This window comes from Terrapene carolina, unplaced genomic scaffold (genome assembly GCF_002925995.2).
Source record: "Terrapene carolina triunguis isolate 2854851 unplaced genomic scaffold, T_m_triunguis-2.0 Scaffold62, whole genome shotgun sequence".
Classification (NCBI taxonomy): Eukaryota; Metazoa; Chordata; order Testudines; family Emydidae; genus Terrapene; species Terrapene triunguis.
This window is the reverse complement of record NW_020664413.1, coordinates 5,736,360-5,759,801: the sequence shown is the minus strand read 5'-3', so window position 1 is coordinate 5,759,801 and position 23,442 is coordinate 5,736,360.

Sequence of the window (23,442 nt, the reverse complement as noted above, 5' to 3'; positions counted from 1 at the left end):
TGAGATGGGGAGGAAAAAAGATCCTGAGGTTTTGGTTGTTGTTGTTGTCTTAAGCTGAAGAAACAAGAGGACAATTATTATATTGCTATTGCCCTTAGGGAACATTGCTCTATTATTATTTATTTATTTTACACTACTGACTAGAAGCTCCAATCAAGATCAGAACTAGAGGGTGATGGGAAATGATTTTCCTGTTCCACAAAATTTCCCCTGTCTCAAAGCAGTTTGAAAAGTTGAAATCTCAAACTTTTGCAAAGCAAAAAGCTGAAAAAAAAAATTAGTTTGGATCCATCACACTATATCATTTAAATAATTTCAAAATGCGGTGATTTTGAATACTTAATTAATTTTACTATAATTAGCTTACTTTTCTAACAGAAAAATTATTTCCAACCAGAAAAATGAAACCTTTCATTTAGAAAGTGTCACCGAAACTTTGATCATTTCAAAAAACAATTTCCAAAATGCTTTCAAATAAAAAAAAAATGTAATTGACCCTTTTCCACAAAAAGTTTCAGTTTTGATGAATCAGCATTCTCCAATTTATTTTTTTAAATGTGGCCAAAAAATTCTGACTAGCTCTCATCACGGCCCATCGTGCTAGACACCAGACCCTTAGTATGAGACAGCCCTGGCCCACAAGAGCTCATAGTTCTAAGTAGAAAAGACAGACAAAGGGTGGGAAACAGAGTCACAGAAAGACGATTTGTCAAGGTCACCCAGCAGCTCAAGAGCAGATTCCAGGTGTTCATAGAACCAGGTTCTCTGAGTCTCAATCCAGTGCCCTATCTGCTGGACCATGCTTTTAACACTCTTAAGTCATGACAAAAGTAAGGTCCTCAGAACATTGAGGCTACGTGGGCCTCTCCCCTGAGAAAGTCAATCAACTCATCTGACCTGTGACACTGAAGCAAATAGCTTGCTCCACTCCCCAGCTAATTTACTTGTGAGCAATGGATTTGTTATAGAAACCCCCAGGGTTAATAGACTGTACGTGAAAATAGGGTTATTTCAGCGGTTAAGCATGTGACTCCCAGGCATGCCATTATAGCTAGAACAGACAAGTCGCAGCACCTTATCTTGCAGCCCACAGAATATTAACCTAAGTGAATAGCACATTTAAATTTGGTCTTTAAAAGGAAGAACATCCATTGGATTCTGTAGCCTTTAATGTCTCATCACTCTCTGCAAGGCACTAGTTACATCAGAGTTATTACAGGTAACCTTTAAGTTCAATATGTATTTAAAATTCTTATGCCTAATGAACACTCCTAGATCACGGTGTTTGAAGCTGCCCTGGAATAGCTGGAAAGGCAGAAAAATGGACCCTTGGAGAGTGATTTGACAACAAAATATGGCATGCTGTTTTAATATCCATTTAAGAAACACTTTTGATGCCTTAATATGGCCTACATAAACCAGGGAAACAGATCAGGGTTATAACAAAGGGGATTTCTTCTGGTCTCTTTTGTCACCTCATCTTAGGAGGGTGGAATTCCCTAGCAAACAGAACATTGCTCCAGTAGAAGTACCATAAGGACTATTGGAACTAAAGGGTGAATACCGTTTTACAGAATTGGTGGGTTTTGAAAGCATAGTTTCTGTCTTTTCCTATCAGGGAAGTACTTCATCCTGTGGTAGATGAAATATTAGGGTCAGATGCCATTTATTTCCATGAGAGTTAGGCCCCTAGCTGATTCTGAAAATCCCATGAGACATCTATTTGCATCTTTAGGCAATTAAATACCTTTAAACCTCTTGGCCCTTAGTTGCTATGCTGAGAGGAGTGTAATGAATCTTATTAGGTTTAAGCACACACAGACATAAGCAATAGGTTTAGAACATCCCAGATATTTACCTAACATCTGGAACGGTATTGAGTACTTAACAGCAGGTTCGCAGTGGCCAGTTACTCACCCACCGGGGAGAAAGGTTGTTAGGACAAACGTCTCTCAAGATGGCTTCAGAGGACTGCTCCCAAGTACACTCTATTAGCTAATCTTTTAGAACTAACTTCTACAAAACACACAGGTCATAATGACCCCTCCTGGGTCATCACCTTTCAATAAACTTTTAATATCAGAGGCGTCTAGACTCAAGGTTTCCCAACCACAAAGATTTTCAGTCTCAATTGTTTACCTGTTTGTCCCCTCCTCTCATTCTGATCAGCAGAAACTGTAGCTAGTTTTGACCTTGGTTCTGAAAGCCTGTCTCCAAATTAACCCTTAACTCTACGTGGTGTTCTATTTCATTAATTCATGGTGGCTGAATGCACATATGGTTGCAATTAGCTTGATCACATTCTGGGGTATACACACCCCTCAAATCCAGGGCAACATTGATACAATTGTAATGCCTCTTGTTAAGTTTCAGAGGGATAGCCCTGTTAGTCTGTATCAGTAAAACAACGAGGAGTCCTTGTGGCACCTTAGAGACTAACAAATGTATTTGGGCATAAGCTTTTGTGGGCTAAAACCCATTTCATCAGATGCACGGAGTGGAAAATACAGTAAGCAGGTATAAATATACAGCACATGAAAAGGTAGGAGTTGCCTTACCAAGTGGTGGGTCAGTGCTAACGAAGCGAATTCAATCAAAGTGGATGTGGCCCGTTCCCAGCAGTTGACAAAAAGGGGTGAATATCAACAGAGGGAAAATTACTTTTTGTAGTGCTAATGAGGCGAATTCAATCAAAGTGGATGTGGCCCGTTCCCAGCAGTTGACAAGAAGGTGTGAGTATCAACAGAGGGGAAATTATTTTTTGTAGTCACCCAGCCACTCCCAGTCTTTATTCAGGTCTAATTTGATGGTGTCAAGTTTGCAAATTAATTCCAGTTCTGCAGTTTCTCATTGAAGTCGGTTTTTGAAGGTTTTTTTATTGAAGAATGGCGACATTTAAGTCTGTAATTGAGTGTCCAGGGAGATCGAAGTGCTCTCCTGATGGCTTTTGAATGTTACAATTCTTGATGTCTGATTTGTGTTCATTTATTCTTTTGCGTAGAGACTGTCCAGTTGGCCAATGTACATGGCAGAGGGGCATTGCTGGGACATGATGGCATATATCACATTGGTAGATGTGCAGGTGAATGAGCCCTGAATGGTGTGGCTGATGTGGTTGGGTCCTATGATGGTGTCCCTTGAATAGATATGTGGACAGAATTAGCAACGGGATTTGTTACAGGGGTTGGTTCCTGGGTTAGTGTTTCTGTTGTGTGGTGTGTAATTGCTGGTGAATATTTGCTTCAGGTTGCGTGGCTGTCTGTAAGCGAGGACTGGCCTGTCTCCCAAGGTCTGTGAAAATGAGGGGTTGTCCTTCAGGATAGGTTGTAGATCCTTGATGATGCGCTGGAGAGGTTTTAGTTGGGAGCTGAAGGTGACGGCTAGCGGCGTTCTGTTACTTTCTTTGTTGGGCCTGTCCCGTAGTACGTGACTTCTGGATACCCTTCTGGCTCTGTCAATCTGTTCCTTCACTTCCTCAGGTGGGTATTGTTTTAAGAACTACAATACGCACCTGGGAAAGTGAAGAAACAGATTGACAGAGCCAGAAGGGTATATACGTGATATATGCCATCATGTGCCAGCAATGCCCCTCTGCCATGTATATTGGCGAAACCGGACAGTCTCTATGCAAAAGTATAAATGGACACAAATCAGACATCAAGAATTGTAACATTAAAAAAACTGCAGAACTGGAATTAATTTGCAAACTGGACATCGTCAAATTAGGCCTGAATAAAGACTGGGAGTGACTGGGTCACTACAAAAAGTAATGTCCCAACTGTTGGGAATGGGCAACGTCCACCTTGATTGAATTGGCCTTGTTAGCACTACAAAAAGTAATTTTCCCTCTGTTGATATTCACCCCTTCTTGTCAACTGTTGAGAATAGGCCACTTCCACCTTCATTGAATTGGCCTTGTTAGCACTGACCCCCCACTTGGTAAGGCAACTCCCATCTTTTCATGTGATGTAATATATATACTGCTTACTGTATTTTCCACTCCATGCATCTGATGAAGTGGGTTTTAGCCCACAAAAGCTTATGCCCAAATAGATTTGTTAGTCTCTAAAGTGCCACAAGGTCTCCTAGTTGTTTTTTCTATAATTAGAGTCACCAAAGCAGTAACAAAAGAGCTTATGCACTGGTTAACAAGAAACCAAACACAGACAACCAGTCATTCATTATACCAGGGAGAGACAATGTAGATGATATTATTAGTTTCCTAAAGTGTCTCACATCTTTGATCTTAAGGTTAACTGAACACAGTCACATACATAATATAAGGCAATTAAGACATGTAAAGGATTTAGCATCTAAAAGCTAATTTGGTTACATCAGTAAACTTCTAACAGGATACAGGAACACAGACAAACACATTTAGCAACTACTCTTGATTTCTATTACTACAAATGACGGGTTAGTGTTTGCTGGTCTAGTACATCCCTTTGATATTCACATAAAAGTGAATTCTCCTGATGTTACCCAGGGTTTTCAGAACCCCCAAGAGGAGCAACTTAACTATTTCACTGCAGGAGGTGTAAGGAATAAATCAACAGGAACACAGCACTTCCATCTGATAAGATTCATGCAAGTAAGCGTGCGCTATCTAAAACTGCAGTTTATTAGATTTAAGCACACACAGACATAAGCAATAGGTTTAGAACATCCCAGATATTTACCTAACATCTGGAACGCTATTGAGTACTTAACAGCAGGTTCGCTGTGGCCAGTTGCTCACCCACTCGGGATAAAGGGTGTCAGGAAAAACGTCTCTCAAGATGGTTTCAGAGGACTGCTCCCAAGTACTCTCTATTAGCTAATCTTTTAGAACTAACTTCTACAAAACACACAGGTCATATTGACCCCTACTGGATCATCACTTTTCTAACTTTCAATAAACTTTTAATATCAGAGGCATCTAGACTCAAGGTTTCCCAACCATCAAGGTTTCTAGTCTCAATTGTTTACCTGTTTGTCCCCTCCTCCCATTCTGATGAGCAGAAACTGTAGCTAGTTTTGACCTTGGTTCTGAAAGCCTGTCTCCAAATTAACCCTTAACTCTACATGGTGTTCTAGTTCATCAATTCAGGGTGGCTGCATGCACATAATATGGTTGCAATTAGCGTGATCACATTCTGGGGTATACACACCCCTCAAATCCAGGGCAACATTGATACAATTGCAGTGCCTCTTGTTAAGTTGTTATGGGCCATACACAGGTTAGCCGGTTTGCCAGGGCCACAGCGATAACCTTATTTACATGGGCAACAAGAAGACCCAGTTGTAGAGTAGTAAATATTTAAAACAAATTGAGAGCTTGGGAAGGGGTAGGAGCCCTCCAGTTTCAAGGCCGAGGCTAAGCTCTAACTCTTGGGGAGGTTATGAGGAAACCCGCCCACCACAGGGTGCGCTCCCTCACCCCGGATTTCTCTTCGTAAGCAGTCCTCACTCTCACACTCTTATGTAAGTTTGCCACAGTGTACTTTATGTACCATGTCTTGCGCAGCTTCATGTCCCATCACCATAAGGCTTATCCCAAGCTTCAACGTACCCCTTAGACATAGGATGAGAGGGTAGAGAAAGAGTCTAAGATCCTGGGCTTTTTCCTTCCCAACCCTCTTTTCTTTCTTGTCTGCCATTTAACAGTCCTCAGCTGATGAGTTGAATCTCCTCAGTAACCGGTTAATCCCCCTGTCCTAATCAATCATGTCCCCATTTGGCCCATGCAGAGATGCTTGCAAATTGCACAGATTCTGAGCCAACCCCAGGCTACTCGCATCTGACACGCTGCCGTAATGGGGGTTATCTCATAACCGTATCTACTGCAGGGCCTCTTGCACCTTCTCCCAAAGCAGCTGGAACAACTGGCCACTGTCCGAGACAGTATACTGGACTTGATAGCCCACTGGTTTGATCCTGCATGGCAACTCCTGTGTTTATCCCACTCCTCCACCTTGTGTTTGCACAGGCCCCCGATCATGCAATTAGAACAGCTAGCATGGACCAAGCTCTGTGTATATATACAGTGCTGTATATACAGGGCTAATGATTAAGGCGTGGATGTGCAATGAAGTCTAAAAGATTTCTAGTTGAAAATCCCAGCCTAACTGCACAAGAAAGCCCTATCCCTCCAACCGAGAGAGGGAGAATTGCATGCTGGGATGTTTCCTCTATACCTATAGAACATGGCTACTGAATTGTTTGGTTTTTTTTCATCGATCAAACTCTTGGCATCTTGTCAGCATGGGAAAAGTTTGGACACCCCAGTGCAGAATACAGTAACCAACTAAACCAGTCTCACTGACAGAAAAATTCCTCCTCCATCCAGGGTTCAGTGTGACATCTCTTGGTAGCATGGCACAATCTAATTCCAATTGTCTTTGCTACACCATTTGCTGTTCCGCTATTTTATTACTTACAGTAGATATGGAACTCTATTCAGATGCAGTGTGTGTGACATTATTGCAGGAATGACCCAATGACAATCTGGGGGATGTCAGACAGCTGTCAGCTCTCATGGAATCAAACCATGCCCAACAAACACCAGCCGGAAAAGGCTCATGAATGATTCAATACATTTCACCGGCGATACTTACCCAGGAAAGGAAGTGTTGTCAGATCGCGTTATTTGTCTCTTGCATTCATGATCTTGTGAAAAAAATATGTATTGCCAATAAGGGGGAGGAAGTTGCTTCCAGGCTTTTTAGTGGAAACCCCAAATCCTCCCCTTTGTGTCAAATGCAGCGTGGTGGGCATATTGTTGCAACACGACTGCGCCAAGGTGTGCAACATAGTCTTGGTAATGAAGAGCTCTATATAATGAATTCTTACTAGATTCCCATTACAATCAGGGTAAAGAGCTACTCGGATGTATGTGTGTGTGACATAGACCTCAGATCTCCTGTAGGCACCTACACAAGGGCCAGATTTAAAAAAATACTCAGCATGGAAATGGTCAAAAAAAACCGCACCATTTTCTTTTTCACACATACGTTTTCATCTACGTTTTTTTGGATTTTTGTGGGAAACCCTAAAATGTTTCTTTTTTGGAAGACCAAAACCATATTTTTTGATTTTCATTTTTTCTGTGTGAAAAGTTCCCAAAATGTTCCTGGGTTGAAATTTTTCATGGGAAATAGACTGCTCTCAACTGGCTGTAACTCAGTCCCCCAGCAGTTCCCCATTTTGATACGATGGCTAGATTTCTCGAAGACCTCAGCAGCATCCAATGTGCCGAGTTAACAGACCTGTGCACCTCATCCCCACACTGCGGAGAGTCTGGATGGGTATAGGCTGAAGTATAATTTTTCTCCCTCCAACATTACTGAACAGCAGTTGATTCAGCTAGTCTGGAGAGAGTCTGTGTCGCTGGTAGTGTGTGTATATGTCCCCTTCTGGGCGTGATCCACAGAGGATGTGATTCTGTTACGGTCCCAGCTACAGCGCTTGTCTCTTTAGCTCAATACCTAGGGGACACAGTTGTGGAGGTTCCTGGCTCAATCGTTAGTGTTAGCAAAGATAGAAGTTGTCACAATTACACAGGAGCTTGCAAGAAATAGATAGTTCTCGTTTAGAGTAAGTGGGTCTGGAGCAGCAGTGTCCTTAAGGGACAGAATGATGAGCCTGAAATCAGCTAAACAGTCAGTGTTTTTGTAAAGGTGACAATTCAGAGTATCTGTGATCAATCTCTATCCTTTTGTAAACCGGATCTAACCTATTCCCGTTGCACCCATGACTGCAGTATGCAGGCACCAGCGGTGCAACCCTGGCCCCATGAAAATCAATACCAAAATTCCCTTTGACTTCCAATAAGAGCCAGGATTTTATCCCAGATCTGGAGTTGGATGTTGAAGGCTGGGTTGACAAATATGAGCTGGAGGTCAACTGATCCATAGGGCTTAATCAGGTGAATTATGATCTGTTTAATGACGGGTCAAAAGATTGTTTGTGGTTTTTTTAATTGCAAGCTAATTAGCAGCTGATGTGCGCCCTGCGTAAAGGGGACCGGATGAGCGCCTCATTGCTATTGCCAAATAAGGAAAATACTTAGTAAGGTTTATTTTTGTCATGTGCTGAACTGTCAGAGTGAAACATCTGTAGTTACGGTGCATGTCACCTGCAGGTCAGCATCCAGTGCTCAGTGTTTAGTGGAGCTTACCCATTAGCGGAACTGACCTTCTGGTGCATGCAAAGCCTCTGATCATAGACCCTGTTTTATCAGAGCAAGATTCTGATACCCTCACTCACAGTGAGTAGCACCTTGTTCTGAGACTAGTTCCAGTGAAATCCGTGTTTCTACACCATCTCCTTGCAAAGATAGCTTTAAAATTAGGAACATAGCCATCCTGGGTCAGACAGATTATATATATATATATATATAAGAATACTATATATATATATATATATATATATATATAATAAGATATATTTTATATATATATATATATATAGTATTCTCTGACACTTGTTAGTACCAGATGCTTTAGAGGAAGTGTAGAAATGCAGGAACACTGATTTAAACCAAGCTCGAGGTTTGAAAGCTTGTCACCAGTTCCTGGAGCTCACAGGTTATTTGCCGTCTCATCACAGCAACACAGGGCTGGCCTGTGGGATCCTTGAAAAAACGGTAGCCACAAATCCATTGGGTGCCTGCAAAAAGGAAGACTTTGATGGAGGAGACGGTGGGGGGTGTCTCAGACTGATTCAGAGAGGGGTTTCCAGCAGGTGACAGATGCTATAACCACGATCCACTAACTAATTCATGTGGCTTGCATAGTGCAAAGGAGGGGGGGGGAGCAAACGACTTTGTGAGCAGAGAGATACTGTGGACAGAAACTAAGTTTAAGGCCGTAGAGGTAGGGAAAATGACCTTATGTTTGATGTGGATGGTGAATCTGAGGAAACAAACACTCATGGCTTCATGAAAATTTTATGCACCAACCATTTCCCTTTCTTCTACAGAAGTTAATGTGCTCTGCTTTTCTTAGAAATCCCCTTTCTTTTAATAAGTCCCCACTGATGATGCTAGTCCTTGTGACAGGGATGCTGTCCCCATAAGAGAGAGTTCATGGCCCTGCCTGATGGGTTGAAATAAAGTTCATGACACTTATGTGCCTGCGAGGTTGAAATTCTCCTGTGACTTTGACTGTGGCTGCACAAGATCCCATGGGGGTTTCTACACATGGCCTAAAATCTCTAAAGCTCTGCTTGTCTGAAAGGCATTTGAGATTCCTGGGCTGTGCAACACGGATGCTGCTGTAATTCTTATGGATAAAGATCCCCCTCCCTCCCCTCATTTGGACTACCTAGTAGTAATAGTACAATTCCTTCTTCACACTGTAGGGGCTGGTAAATTACATGTCTGGGCTGAGCCTTCAGTGCTGTTAATGAGCCACTCTCACATCCCACATTAAAGCTACCCCTTAAAGGTGGAAAAGCAGAAAAACTGAGCAGTGCCAGAGAGACACATACGTCCAAAAAGAAACCGTGCAATTCAAAGGTGAAGAGGGAAGGTGTCGCTGGTTTCCTGCCAGGCAAATGGGCAGCTATAAATTGAGCAGCGAAGCACTTCAGAATGTCTGCAATTCATGAGTAACTTTCATTGCTCCGGACTTCAACAGTGACTATTTGTGTGGGAACAGGTGTGGGCCACTCTCCATGGCTCATGCACTTCCTGGCTTCTCTGCGGAGTTTGACAATTGGACCAAAACCTTGTGGTGAGTTTGTAATGTGGGAGCTGGCACTGAGACCCACCGAACTCATCTCACGTAGGAGCCACCAAACAACCATTAGTTGGGAACAGTTTTCAGCCCCAGTTGAGCTGAGCTGGTGACTTACAAGTGAAAGCTGTATAATGTAACACATTAGCAATGCCCTGAGGCATCTGGGCTTCCAGTAGTGATATGCTCAGGCCTGAATCCAGCACTTTCACATCTACCCAGATTTCTATCAATCATTTAAAAAACAGTAGCTGATAGCAGTTGTAGGTGTTATCCACTTTTTTGACTGAACAGCAGAGGTGCATGGTACACACACTTTGCAATGGGTTACATTACTATTTGCGAGACCGCAATGGAAATTTGGGTATGAGGATTCCTGGTTTCCAGTCCTGACTTTTGGTGAAGAGCATGGTATAGAGGTCAGAACTGATTACAGACAAAATAAGCAAGCACGTAGATGTGGCACATTCAGTCTGAAAGGCAGTGCAGCTAAGTGGGTGAGGTTTACGTCGGCCATGTTATACATTCTTTTCTTAGATCTGCCAGAAGTGACCTTGGGTAACCTCCCTCATACCTTATTTGTAAAATGGAGACAATTATCCTTGCCTCTCATCCAGGCTAGAGATACAACCGCCTTAGTCAATAAAGGTTTGCAAAGAAATGTTACCCATTAGTGGAAGAGGTGAGATCAGAACTTGGGGTCTCCTGGCTCCTACCCCAATGCATTTTCCTTGTACATCAGCTCTTTTCCAATCCTGTGTAACACTGAGGGATGCAGGACAGCCCTTTCAGTTTAGTCATTGCACCCATGAACATTGGCACATATGAAAACTCTAACCCCAGCAAAACTGTGTGAGGTCAAATATTCCACATGTGACCCTAACATAAGACTAGATAGATGACACACACAAGATAATCCTTTAAAGGTTTTAGTTGGCACAGTAATTCCATTTCCTTCTAAACAGTATGGGATACTTTACTGCCCCTTTAACTTATTGACTTCCAAGACACGAGTTGAACAATTTTGTCACATCCCATGCGACTCAACCCTTTGTATCTATTGTCATGTCAGTCACAGAGCCATCTCCTCTGGGCTTTTCACTGCCCTCTTGCTGGGGAGTGGGTAGCCTCTAGCTCATCACGCTTGGTATATTGGACAAATCCATCATGGAGTTAGACAGGAGACTGAAACTACAGCGTGTACGGAGAAACATAGTTCTTGCTGTAATAATTGCTTGCAATTGCTCTGCTGCTGTGAAACAGAATCTTAAAAAACTGTGGGGAAATAGGCAGGACCAGCTGCAGTACCCCCATCAAAATCTAAACTACTACTATCTGGCAAGAAAAGATTAGATTTTTATAATAGGGTAATTTACGATCGACTCTGACCTAGAAGATGATACACAACTGATCACTCTCAATTCAAGGCCAGGCCTTTGCTGGTTCTGAAACCAATTCAAGGCCAGACATCTACGATGGTAGAAAACAAGTGTCCTGTTTGGAATGTTTATTGGAGTTAGAGAGGAATTCTACCAATTGTCATAACAACTCTGTAATACTGAAAATGGCATACTATGCAAGAGGGAACAAAATCATAACATTTACTGACCCTCTCCACTCCAGTTCTGGTAATCAATCTCTTCTTTTCCCATTGCAAGAATCCCCAGTGTACACATCTCTCTATTTTAGGTATTTATATGGCTCCTATCACCATAGTATTTGAGCACCTCACAACCACCCTGTTAGGAAGAGAAGTACTATTTTCCCCAGCTGGGCAACTGATGCACACATGGTCAGATTTTTAAAGGTCTTTAGACAATTAAAGAGGCAGATAAGTGCCTAGTGAGATTTTCAAAAGCATCTATCTGCCTCTTTAGGTGCCTAAGGGCAAGTCTATACTTAAAAGCTCCATTGTAGGGCTTCAATTAAGATACTGTAAGCAGATGGGAGGGAGTTCTCCTATTGATTGATTAATCCACCTCCCCGAGAGGTGTTAGCTATGTCAGCCAGAGAAGCTCTCCTGCCGACATAGCACTGTCTACATGGGGTGGGGGGTTAGGTCAGTTTAACTATGTCGCTGAGGGATGTGGATGTAGTTATACTGATATAGGTCTGTAATGTAGACCAGACCTAAATGTCTATGCAACTTTTGCTCAGAGAAACTAAGAACCTGATTTACAAAGATATTTGGGCACCTAATGATGCAGAAAGACACAGAGTGGAATTTACCAAAGGGGCCATGGAAGGTATTTTACTGCCAGTTTAGGGTTTTACAGATCCCACCAGGTGCCCGTCTGCTGCTTTAGGTGCCCAGATACCTTTGGGCAAGTCACGTAGGGCCACATTTACAAGCTCACAGAGGAAGTCTGCGATGGAGGAGGGAATTGAACCTTTCTCACACTGGGCAATCTGAGAAAAATGAATATTAAAAATAAAGTTGTGGTAGAAATTCTCCAGGTATTTCTCAGTGGCTCTTGTTTCACATGGACCTGCCCACTATCCAGCATGTCCAAGTTGCATTTCCATCACACAAAGAACCCTACTCGACTCTGACTCTCTTTGTAATATGAACCTGGAACCCTTTGGGAGGATCCCTCTGCTCCTTGCATGTATCTAGCCAAGAATGGCGCTGACCCCGGAGGCAGCAAGGATGATAAATGTACTCACAGTGGCCTTGCTTCTCACTCACTTTACGTGACATTAATGACTCTGGGTGGTTCCCTTCCCCGCACAATATGACAGCTGTTCAGCCACGGGGGCAAGCTCTTGCATGACCAATCACATACACTTCATGTTGTTGTTGATCAGTTGCATAAGGCCTCGTGTGCCATTTGAGTAGTTGAGACCACCTGTGAATTGGGAATAATTCAATTAAGAACTGTCCGGAGAACCATCAAGAAATATTTTTATGCTGTCACATTCTTCTGTTTGAATCTCATAGACTAGATTTCCACATACCTTCTCTTTCATAGAATGACAGAAGATTAGGGTTGGAAGAGACCTCAGGCGGTCATCTTGTCCAACCCCCTGCTCAAAGCAAGACCAACCCCAACTAAATCATCCCAGCCAGGGCTTTGTCAAGCCGGGCCTTAAAAACCTCTAAGGATGGAGATTCCACCACCTCCCTAGGTAACCCATTGCAGTGCTTCATCACCCTCCTAATGAATTAGAGTTTCCTAATATCCAGCCTAGACCTCCCCACTGCACCTTTAGACCATTGCTCCTTGTTCTGTCATCTGGGTTATTGGCTGATTTATCTTTATATGTCATTCTATTTTTCTCAGTGTGTCTTTGCATAAGGGCCAAAGGGAACGGAAATGTGGTCTAGTGGTTAGGAAATATGAGAGGGAGTCAGGACTCCTGGGTTCTCTTTCTAGGTCTGCAATTGAATTAGTGCATGGTTTTAGGCAAGATACTTAGCGCCTATGTGCCTCACGTGACTCTTTTTAAAATGGGGTGATAATACACATCCCTCAGTGGGTGAGAATTAATCCATGTTAATGAAGTGCTTTGAGATCCTCAGAAAAAAGGTGTTAGAATAGCACATGGCATTATTATTAGGAACAAGACTATGTCTCTAGAACAGTGAGGCTTGATAGCTCTTAGGCAGATTTTCCTGAAGTGTAAAGCACACATGGATTTTGTTTTCTTCCAAGAAATGTAGGTCAGGGTTGGAAGCTCACGTCCTGGGGTAGTTCAGGTTTTAGTTAATTCAGAATTTAATTACATGTTTGGATTTCAGACTAAAGGATAATGCAGCCCATAAAATTAGACTGACACATAATTTATGGGTGCTAAATTTATCGCAGAATCTGAGACCACAAATTAAATCTTTATGGTGTGCTAAAGCTGATGTGTACAGTGGCTGAATCAGAGAGAGAGCACAGAATAGTCTCTGAGATAATTGGAATGGAAGCTGTAGAATAGGTGAAATGAAAATAATTTGCTTCATTTAAACAACTTGTTAATATTTACTTTGCAGCTCCCAATGCCACGGATCTGAAACTGCATTTAATTTTCGCTCTACGGGTCTTTAAAACATCTACCTCTGAATTTCAGCACTGAGTGCTCCCTGCTCTTGTTCCTTGTCGCACATTCCATACCTATTCATTCTGTGTTGTACCAGATTAAGCCACTGTGAAGTGTTCGTTCAATAACTGGTTATCAGTGTTAATAAGCGAAAGGCCAAAATCCATAAGCTGTGTATGTAAAATCCTGACACAGGCTCTGTCAGGGTTTTTTTACAGGCCCGAAGTCCAGAGTTTGGCCAAAGAGGCCTAGCAAATAGTGAACAATATTGGCTAAGAGAAGCAGAACAAACAAGAGACAACCTTGCTTTTTACTAAGAGAAGCATGGTCAGCAAAACGCCAGATGGGGAGCAGTAATTGGCACTCTTATCTGAAGCTGCAAACAGACCAAAGATTGAAAGGGGCCCTGTGTCTGTCTTTGTTGACTCCTTTTGCAGGAGGAGAGAGAGCCATGCTCTCCCACATATCAACCTTGAGTTCATGGAAGAGGTTCAAGCATGTCAGTATGAGATATGACATCCTCCCTCCTCCCTCCCAGATACCAATGTTAGCCTTTAGAAACACAATGGGCAAACTGAAAAGCAATTTCTATTGCCATGTACTTTTCAATGTCTTTTTGCTTTAACCCCAGGAATGTACCTGTTGGACAATCAGAAGGGCTACCTCATTCCTATGGACCCCAAATCAGAATTCAACATATATATTTTATACTAATACACTTTATACATTGTTTAAAGGAAAACACCTGTGTACTAACAGTATGTTGCTTGTTAACCTGAAACCATGGGCAGAGATGTCATGTAATCTTTAGACTACTGGCTACTGTGCTTATCTTGTCTTGCTGCTAGACCTATCCAGGGGCTCGGGACCTCCCTACCCCGTCACTTCTCTCCGCCCAGGAAAATTCCATATCATCCATTGTAATCAATTGTTTGGCAGTGTCTCTGAGCCTAATAAGCGAAGTGACACTCCGCCAGCACTATGCGTAATAAACCCACGTGCTTGATTCTACACGGTGTCCATTTTGTTCCTTCAATAAGGGACCAGAGCAAACAGGTCTACAGCTCTGATTTCCTGAATTTGGTAGTGTAACTATAATTATTAATCTATGAAGAGAGTTAAATATAGCCCTGATTAAGAGTTTGCCTCTTCCTGGAACTAAATATCATTGGCATTTGCTAATATCTCCATGGATCTATTTGATTTTTAAAAGTCTCAGAGCTCATTCTCCAAACTTTTTCATCTACTTGGAGTCAGGATGCTCATCCCAGCCAACAGGCAACACCATAGCTTTTCTACATCCAGATGTGAGATGCACTATGGACCTCTGGTTCCTAGACCATCCAGCATGAAGTGGTGCCAATGCTCCAGCTGGTTAAATACAGTTTTTAACTGGATTGTCTTAGTGGGTGCTGTGCTACTTCTCTCACCTCTATCCCCACAAACCCATTGGATATGGAGGAAAGGGGGAAGCATTTGCAATTGATAAAGGGAGTATATTTGCTCATCTCCCAACAACACGGCTCAAGTAGCACATTAAAGAACCAGGACATTGATTAATGAAAATGGAAAGACATGGATCAACTGGAACATCTCTCACAATTAGGGGGGGAAATAATTTCCTGGCTAGCTCTAACTGTGGCTAAATCAAACCACGTCTCATTAATGCACACTTGCATGCACAGCTTGCAATATTGGGTGTGATTGGTTTTAATCGCCTTGATTCTTTTCCAGTAGTTTCAAAGAAATTGCATCCAAGGACAATGCACTCAACAGTGCTGGAGTAAATTTGTATATTAATGAAATGTACTGTGACAGACCCAGACCAGTGGGGTACAGGAGTCTGGTAAAGGGCAAATATACTGGTCACTGGATGAGTAGTTTTCTGTTCCCTGAGTGACCAGAGCAGGGGCTGCACTAGAGTAATCAGGAACCTGCTAGAACCTGTTAAGGCAGGCAGGGTAATTAGGACAGCTGGAGCCAATTAAGAAGAAGCTGCTAGAATCAATTAAGGCAGGCTAATCAGGGCACCTGGGTTTTAAAAGGAGCTCACTTCAGTTTGTGGTGCGAGTGTGAGGAGCTGGGAGCAAGAGGCGCAAGGAGCTGAGAGTGAGAGGGTGTGCTGCTGGAGGACTGAGGAGCACAAGTGTTATCAGACACCAGGTGGAAGGTCCTGTGGTGAGACTAAGAAAGGTGTTTGGAGGAGGCCATGGGGCAGTAGCCCAGGGAGTTGTAGCTGTCATGCAGCTGTTACAGGAGGCACTATAGACAGCTGCAGTCCACAGGGCCCTGGGCTGGAACCTGGAGTAGAGGGCGGGTTCCCCCCAAACCTCCCAATTGACCTGGACTGTGGGTTATTCCAGAGGGGAAGGTCTCTGGGCTGTTCCCCAACCCACATGGTGAATCTCTGAGGCAAGAAAATCCGCCAATAAGCGCAGGACCCACCAAGATAGAGGAGGAACTTTGTCACAGTACTTAGATGAAAATGAAAGAAAATCTTGAAGTTCCATCAGAAATTTAACTTTATTACAAGATGGGCCAAATGCAGAGCCTGCGATCTTGAATCCTTTCCCATTCCAGGGGGATGGTTGAGTTCCCATCTCCAGATCTAAACCCTCCATTGTTTTTTAGTTCTGTCAGACAACAAAACAGAAAGGGCCCATCTTTTGAAAACTGTTTGGGAATGAGAAAAATCTCACAAGCATATCTGACTTCACAAGATTGGGGACAACATCTCATAGGCCAGAGCTTTGGCCAGTGTGAAGTGATGAAACAACATGGAAGTTAACTAAGCTACCCCACATTACCCCAGCTGAGAATCTAGCCTCATCAGAATAACTTGAAAGATTTGCTGCTTTTGAACCCAAACCCTAGACTGCTTACCCACCTCTCTAACTTTATTACACTTAGTGCCATAATATCTAATCACCTAAACCTGCTTGGATTGTAAAATCTTGGGATCAGAGATCATGGATAAAATTGTTGAAAGCATCTCAGGGATTAGGAGTTTAACTTTATTTCCAGAAGTGACTTAGGCACTTAGGAGTTTAAAGTTTTATTTTCCAAAAAATATCCAAGTTTTGGACTGCGTTGATTGTGAAATTTGTTTCTGTGTTTTCTAATCCTCCATGGCTCAGAAAAGCAAAACAAGATTTACCATGCCATATACGGAATCAGCCAACCAGATATTGCAAGGACAGGGCAGTGCTGATCTTATTTATCTTTAAATTGTAGCTATGACAAATAATGTAACTGTCTATTAACTTCATGGATTTTCTTTTAACAGCCTGAATTAGAAAGCAAATTGCAATTTCAGCATTGATTGAAATAAGGTGCAAAACATGATTTTGGATCTCTGTTTTTGAATAGCTTTGCTCTTCTCTGAACTCTCTCCAACTTTTCATTATCTTTCTGGCAACATGGTATGCAAAATTGAAGATAATATGCTAGATGTGCTTGCATAATAGCTGCATATTTATTTCTTTAAATTTAATCTAAGCCCCATCACAAGCCAAAGATTAAAGTACTAAAACGACAAATGTCCTAAAAACAAGTCAACCCAAATGCTAAGACTCAAACTTTGCCACATAGCCCAGATACTAATATAATTAATTATATAAGTAGATCTGGTTGGAAAATGCGTGGGGTTTGGAAAATTCCCCTCTCAAGGAGAATGAAGAGAAAAATTGAAAAAAATAAAACATTTTTGTTTTTCAATGAAAAGGCAGATTTCGGCAGCAAACTGATACTGTGTGTGTACAAGAAAAAAAATTAATTAAAAACCAATTTCCATCAAAAAATTGTTCTGATGGAAAATTTTTGACCTGCTGTAATTATAAGACCACAGTCGTCAGCAAATAATACGCTATAACGTAGCATACACGTGAGCTAGCGAACAGGGGACTGCAAACACGGGAGTTTGAGAGGGAGTTAGAAAGAGGGAGTCATAATATAATCGCTATGGTTAGGAAGGGCCGCGTTGCCAGTACCAGCGCTGCTCCTGTCTCCTCCACCTGCACCTGTGTCCAGACAGACAACCTACCCATGGATGCCTCTACCCAGATCCTGGTGTGGATTTTCCGAGATTGTGGCCTGCATTTTCCACTCTCAGAAAGCCAGGCTGGGGGGACCATCCAATGTGAAAAGTGTCTGCTGGCAGAATCTCTCAGGAAGCAGGTGGGAGAGCAACAGGAGGAGGTGGCTGGGCTGAGGAGTATCCATGCCCATGAGGAATTCATTCAGCGTATTCATACGGAGACATCCAAGGATGAGAAAGCTATCCAGCTATAGAGGACTGCTGACACACCCTTGGGGGAGGCGGATATGGCTCTGTCACAGGGAGGACACTGGCTGCTGGTTACTTCTGGCAGCAGGCAGTACTCTACCCCTACTCCCAACCCAGCCACCATAGAGATGAAGAACCTTTATGGTGCCCTGGCAACGCGTGATGAGGAATCACCCCTAAAGGTGCAGGAGGAGAAGCCATTTACCACTAAGGCTGGGAGATTGCAGCTACCACTCTCAGGAGGAAACACAAGGTAGTGGTGGTTGGTGACTCTCTTCTGAGGGGGACGGAGGCACCCATCTGTCGTCCTGACATGGCATCCTGGGAGGTATGGTGCCTGCCAGAAGCCTGTATCTGAGAGGTTATGGAGGGATTGTCGAAGATCATCTGGCCCTCTGACTACTACACCATGCTACTCATCCATGTGGGCACTAATGATACCATGAGGTCTGACCCTGAGCAGATTAGAAGTGACTACAGGGATCTGGGAGTAAGGGTGAAGGAGTTGCAGGCACAAGTGGTGTTCTCTTCAATCTTTCCAGTCAAGGGTAGGGGCAGGCAGAGACAGATGTATCCAAGCTCTGTGTGGACTAACATAGGATGCAAATTTGAAAATCAAGGACGGCCTGCCAGCAGTCCTAGCTCTCCTTTAAATGACGGACCACCTCCGTAGATTTTAATTGACCCCATTTGCAAACAGATAACTGGAGTACAGTGAGAACAAGCGATTTGTCTTTTTATTGCCAGTGCTGTACTTGTACCAAATATGTGCCGCTTTCCTGACTTATATTTAGTAAAACTTGTGTCTGTTAGAAATAGAGCAGAATTTAATGCAGTAATGAGATGTAATTAATTGAACAATGTAAACAGGAAACAAGACTAATTATGGTATGCGCTCCAAAAAGAGTTGAGCTGGAAAAAGAAAGAAAGAGGTAGAGAAATTATTTTTAAAAAGAAAAGAGGAAGGATGCATCGATTTATAGATCAGTAGAGACTAGCTCTGTGCACTATAAGTCTTCATGATCTATGTTTGCTGTATGCTTACTGCCATATCAGACTATTGCTTATGAAAGAGTTTAGTCCTAATTCAATGAAGCCATAAGGGTGCCCCTTGCCATAATGGGCTCCTACAGCAGAGATGACAAAAATAATTATACAGAACAGGTCTTTCTGATTTTCAGTGAGAAAGGGGTCAGATCCTCATCAAAGCTCCACTGACTTCAATGGCGTTACTCCCATTTACACCAGCTGAGAATTTGGCCCCTGGTGTGCATTCCATGTGCTATACAAATGTGTCCCTTATAATACATGCTGGACAGGCTAAGATACAGGTGTTAAATAATAAATCACCATTTGAGACCTGTAGGAAATGGAAACGTTGTGTATTTGCCAGTCTAGGCCCCACTTTTAATCATCCACTTTACAGTACATCACCCCTGATATCCTGACAGTGCTCATGTGTCAGCTCTTTTGACATTGTTCACAAGTTGGTGATGTAGTTTAGAAATGTTCAAAGCTATGAGTTCCTGAATGTGACAGGGTGGGTCACAGTCGTAAATGATTCAAAGCAGATCTACAACTGCCTTTAGTTAACAAAGAGCTTTCTGGTCGAATAACAGGATTTGTGCATGTAATTCTCATGTAGGAGGGTCCGAATTTTTCAAAAATGGGTATCTGTTGTGATCATGGGTGTTGAGAAAATCTTCACCAATTCTTCTGGCCCCCACTTTCAGCGACAAAATTGCCCTTTTTATCGGGATTGATCTTCAACCAGTTTGATTCAGACTGCCGTTGGATGCAGATACTGGTGGGCTCATGGACTGCAGGGTATGGCTGGGTGAGTCTGTATGGAAAGAGAGCTGGATGTTATCAGGTGCTCAGATATTTTAGTGATGGGCACAGTACAAAAAGCCTAGATAGACATAATGATACCATGACTCTTTACTCACCCAGTAATGGTTTCATAATCATGTTGAAGAGCAGGGATGACAAAATGGAAACTTGTGATATCTTTTGAGACATTATTATTGTTAATTAGTTATGGTTGTGGAGAGAAGCCCAACTGAGATCAGTGTCCTATTGCTGTAAGTGCTATATAAACACATAGTGAGAGAGAGTCATTGCCCAAAGAATTTGGCAGAGAGAGGAAAAGTGGTTTTCCAATGTCACCTAGAAAGTCAGTGGCAAAACTGGGCTGAGAACCCAGCTGCCCTTAGTTCCAGTAGAATGCCCTACCCACTGGACATCACTGCTTCTGAAGACTGACAATTAATTCCCTAATCTTGCTATCTGGCATATTGTGGAAAGCTAGGAGTGAAGCCACTCCTACAGTTATTCTTTCCACCTCTATCTTGGTAAACAACACCTCCCGTCAACAGCGTAGAAGACAGATGATGATATTAGCACACGTGTTATTTTTTAGAGCTGGTTGAAATTCCGACTTTCTGTCTCGTGGGAAATTTGGAGAGTCTGAAATATGGTTTTCTTCCAAATCAGGACAAAATCTCAGAACTTTTCATGAAATGATATATTCCGATTTTTTTTGCCTTATCAAAATGACATTTTGCCTTATCATTTTGATAAGGTTGAAACAATTAATTATGACTTTATTGTTTTGATGTATATATTAATGATAAAGTCAACATAAAACATTGAAATGAGACAGCAACAAAAAAAAATCCACAAAATTGATCTGTTCCTGCAAAACATTTCAATGTTGTCAGATTTTCTGAGGGAAAGCTGCTCCGTCTGAATATCGACTATTTTCAGCTTGATTTCAAGCTTTTCACAAGATATCTCAGGTGAGTAAACTGAAAAATTAAAACAAGAAAACCAGTGTTTATGTGATGGAAAGATCAATATGTAAATGATTGCTCAGATTTCCATAAGAATGCTTGGGACCTTCATGAAAACTAGAGAAAGAGTATCAGAGTAGCAGCCGTGTTAGTCTGTATCCGCAAAAAGAACAGGAGTACTTGTGGCACCTTAGAGACTAACAAATTTATTAGAGCATAAGCTTTCGTGGGCTACAGCCCACTTCTTCGGATGCATATAGAGTGAAACATATATTGAGGAGATATATATACACACATACAGAGAGCATGAACAGGTGGGAGTTGTCTTACCAACTCTGAGAGGCCAATTAAGTAAGAGAAAAAAAACTTTTGAAGTGATAATCAAGATGGCTCAGTACAGACAGTTTGATAAGAAGCAAGTGTGAAAATACTTACAAGGGGAGATAGATTCAATGTTTGTAATGGCTCAGCCATTCCCAGTCTTTATTTAATCCTGAGTTGATTGTGTCTAGTTTGCATATCAATTCCAGCTCAGCAGTCTCTCGTTGGAGTCTGTTTTTGAAGTTTTTCTGTTTTAAGATAGCCACCCGCAGGTCTGTCATAGAATGGCCAGACAGGTTAAAGTGTTCTCCCACTGGTTTTTGAGTATTATGATTCCTGATGTCAGATTTGTGTCCATTAATTCTTTTGCGTAGAGACTGTCCGGTTTGGCCAATGTACATGGCAGAGGGGCATTGCTGGCACATGATGGCATATATCACATTGGTAGATGTGCAGGTGAACGAGCCCCTGATGGTATGGCTGATGTGATTAGGCCCTATGATGATGTCACTTGAATAGATATGTGGACAGAGTTGGCATCGGGCTTTGTTACAAGGATAGGTTCCTGGGTCAGTGTTTTTGTTCAGTGATGTGTGGTTGCTGGTGAGTATTTGCTTTAGGTTGGGGGGTTGTCTGTAAGCGAGGACAGGTCTGTCTCCCAAGATCTGTGAGAGTAAAGGATCATCTTTCAGGATAGGTTGTAGATCTCTGATGATGCGCTGGAGAGGTTTTAGTTGGGGGCTGAAGGTGACAGCTAGTGGTGTTCTGTTATTTTCTTTGTTGGCCCTGTCTTGTAGGAGGTGACTTCTGGGTACTCGTCTGGCTCTGTCAATCTGTTTTTTCACTTCAGCAGGTGGGTATTGTAGTTTTAAGAATGCTTGATAGAGATCTTGTAGGTGCTTGTCTCTATCTGAGGGATTGGAGCAAATGCGGTTATATCTTAGAGCTTGGCTGTAGACAATGGATTGTGTGGTGTGTCCTATACCGGAAACCTACTGGCCGCTACACTTACCTACATGCCTCCAGCTTCCATCCAGGACACACCACACGATCCATTGTCTACAGCCATGTTCATAAAGTAGACAAATAAATATACAGCATGGAATGTAGAAGACATGGCACATACAAATCTCTATCCCATCTGGAGCCCTCCCCCAACAAATATTGAAGTGTAATCAAGTATAGGCAGACCCAAATAATTAAATCACATGTATTTCCAGGCTATCCTAGGAAAACCAACTAATTCTCAGTCAAATTCATCATCTAATCTGATATATTTTATGTCCATTCTTCACAAGATTAAATCCCTGTGGTATCCTTGCATGGCCTTCTGTATTTCTTAAATGCTAAGGTCTCCCTCCAGATTGGGGGTGGTAAAGACCTGTACAGTCCCAGGCAAAATTCCAGCAGGCATTGCTAAGTAGAGTTGAGGATGGGAGAATTCCAAGAAAATGTCATAGTGCTGCAGGAAATAATATTAATGATTCAGTTGGTGGCCCTCTGCATTAATAGTGAACCAATGCTCCAGAACCGTTCTAGAGTCCCTCATGATGTGTGGTATCTAAAGAGATTGTGACACTTTGCAGAAATGTAGCGATTTGAAGCTCTCAGCATCCTGGCTAAATTCCAGATGGGTAACTGCAATTGCTTCTAGTCTATTTCAAATCTCCCTGCAGTTTCAACTGGATATTGTCCTTTTCTTCTTGTCTTGTCCCAAACTGCTACATGGCATTGCTCTGAGCTGTTAAACAGTTGACGTACCACATGAGAGGTGGCTGCGTTTTATGGGTGATGAAGTGAATCTTACATATCTCATTTTTGAAGTATGGTGGAGTTTTCTGGGATTGAAAAATTCTGTATTGAAAGTTATTCTCTCTAGTTCTTACATTGAAAAATATATAGTGTAAAAAACACACCTCTGCTGAATTTATTGATCCATTTCAGGATAATAGTTTTATTATTACTCTGAAATGGATCAGTAAACTCAGATATTTTTAATACTTTTTACAATATATATAGGATACAATATAATTAAAAAAAAAGTGTCCTCTGAATTTTTCCTGACTGGTCTTAACTGTGGTTTTCTTTGACTTTTTATTACTTGTTACCCGTGCAGTTCTGCTGGAAACTGGTTGCTGCCTTAGCCGTGTTATTACTTTGCCCGGCAGAATAATGGATCAATAAACTCAAAGACATTTTTTATTTTTATTTTTACAATATATAAACTCTTAAAAATTAGAGGGCACCACCTATATGTCAGAAACCACGGAGTAAATAAGAACTCAGGCTGAGA